This window comes from Seriola lalandi, unplaced genomic scaffold (assembly GCF_002814215.2).
Source record: "Seriola lalandi dorsalis isolate HSWRI2012SDOR001 ecotype SW California unplaced genomic scaffold, Sedor1 jcf7180002050113, whole genome shotgun sequence".
NCBI classification, from domain to species: Eukaryota; Metazoa; Chordata; class Actinopteri; order Carangiformes; family Carangidae; genus Seriola; species Seriola lalandi.
The window spans coordinates 1-2,612 of NW_019520666.1; positions in this window are offsets into that span (position 1 = coordinate 1).

Below are 2,612 nucleotides of genomic sequence, written 5' to 3' on the forward strand. Positions count from 1 at the left end.
ATATTACATTTCTGTATGGGAACATTGTACAGTCACTGAACTCTCTCTGTAGCAGTGCAGACATGATGTCTAGTCCTCACAGTTCAGTGTGTAGAAGAGTTGTAACTGTAGGACTAATGGCTGCAATGATTCACTCACAGTATCAGTCAAATAGTGCACTAACATCTGGATGCAGCTGTTTAAGGGACAAAACAACCACCGCCACCTGATGTGTGGTATATTAACTGCTGATCTGCAACAAGAGTTTGATTTCCTGTAAACTGTGCTGAACACTGGCTTCCTGCCGATGATAACACAACTTCCCTTTAATGTGTGGGAACATCTGCTCCTCTGTGCCGAGGGTAAAAAGAGAGAGAGAGAGTCGAACACCATCGTGAGTAGAAGAGAAAGATACACAAAGACGAAACTAGCAAGTACTGCAGGTCAGATATCTTAAATATAAACAGAAAAATGTAACAATAAGATCAAATATTTACAATAAAAATGAAGAAATATTATAGAGAAATATAAATACATACAATGTCACCATCAGGTCAAAACTTTAATTGAGTGCGTTTCATTAACTCTCCACTAAAGGGCAGCAACATCTGTAATGTCTGATTGTGAAGTGAAACACAAACTGTAAACAGCCAAGATGTAGGAAATGATAACAACAACAGACACAGTGAACACCTCTATGTAATGTTGTGCAAGTGGAAGATAAAGTAGTGGCTTACAGTGCTGGTTGTAAAAACTTCCTGACTGTGGAATTATCTTGTCTTGATAAACACTGACAGAGGTGTGGGTTTATTTGTTTTTTCTCTCTTGGTTTGACCTGTTTATGTCTCTACTGGAAAAATAACAAATGAAATCTCTTTAAATACCTTTTATTTAATCAGATGGAGTCTGTTACTAACTTTCTATCTCTGCTGCTTCCTCAATGAACTTCAGGTGTGTGATGCAGTTAATACATCCTTTACTTTCATTTACTCTGTATTTAGATCGTAATTATAGAGGGAGAGAGAGCCGTAGATGTTGTGACTTGTGTATTAATGGCCCATTGAACGAATGAGTGAGTTTATCTCAGGAACAAGGAGAAGATGTTTAAAGTTCGTTCTGGCTGCGTCACTCTCAGCTGGAGAAATGCTCCAGGGAACATCAGGGGTCAGTGTGTGATGAAGACAGAAGCAGACATGTCTCCAAACTGGACTCTACAGCAGCTTGACATCCTGTCTGTGAGTGTCACGAACAAGAGAAGTGACAAAGCTTCATGTTCAGAGTTTGATCCTCAAGCTCAACATTCTTCACTTTGAGCCTGTTGATGTGAATCAGAAATAGAAACAGGTCAAACTAGATTTTTTTTTTTTCAGGAAAACAGTGAGACTGAGGTGGAGATTAAACCCAGAGAAGTACAAAAAACTAAAACATCTTTTGTATGTGTCACCTTGACTATCGAACGTCTTCCTCTGTGCAGCTCTCAGAGCACAAGGAGAAAATTAGTGAGCCAGACCAGAACATTAGAAAATCAGTCAGGAAAACGACTGCTGCTGCGCTGCAGACATTATTGTCTTTGTAAAACATTGTGTGTTTACTGATTTTAATAAGTGCTTCCTTTTTTTTCAAAAAAAGGTTTACCATTATTATTATAATAAGCTCTGCAGGTGAGGAAGTGCATCATGTCCAACGTGTCACTTTCTCTGTGTTCCATGTGTTTTGGACTTTAGCAGCAGACAAGCTGAGACAAAGAGTTTCAGTGAAGCAGGAAGGAACAGGGAACAGAGGATAATCAGAGTGAAGAGTTAGGTGAACACACCACAGGAATTCACAGAATTTAACTCAACCAGGAAACATCTTTGAAATAAACAAAGTAACACTAACTGACTTCAGCTGTGTCTGTGTGAACAAGATGGAGAAGCTGATGATACTGCTGCTCCTCTGCCATGAAGCATCTACAGGTCAGATCAATACATATTTATATTTTAATTTGATGGCGAGATTTCTTGTTATCCTATGTTATTTTTTATATCTAACTATAAACCCAAGGGTACTGTATGTGCTCACAGATAACATGTCTCAGCTTTCAAGTGAACCTAATAACTGTATAGGCTAAAGAAAAATAACTTATACAAGTTGTTCTGTAATTGTTGCTCACCTTGATCAAATAATGGTTTTTATGACCATTTTAAAAACATGCCAAGAGATTGTAATTTTCAGAATTGTCACGACCAGGCAAGGACTCAGGACACAGATGCAGGGTTCAATAGACAGTTTTTATTGTTTCTTCAGGGTGCCTCCAAGTGGAGAAATAAATAGGCTATCAAACCTAATTCTCACTATATAAGAGGCTATAAAAAAAAAAAATCAAAATAATAATCACTCCACTAAGGAGGAAAAACACAATGGATTATTAAACTACTATCTGTAAAATAAAAACTCTCCAGCCAACTGGAGGCTCTACTCTATAAAAAGTAAGGAAACAAAAGATCACTCCACACGGAGGAAACAAAAGGTTATGCAATCTTTAACTACGACACAAAACTAGGAAATAAACTTACAACTCAAAATCCCTCACTTAGAGGAAGAAGAATGCAAAACTTTCAGGAACGCTGTGACGAAGAGCTGAGGTGCACGCA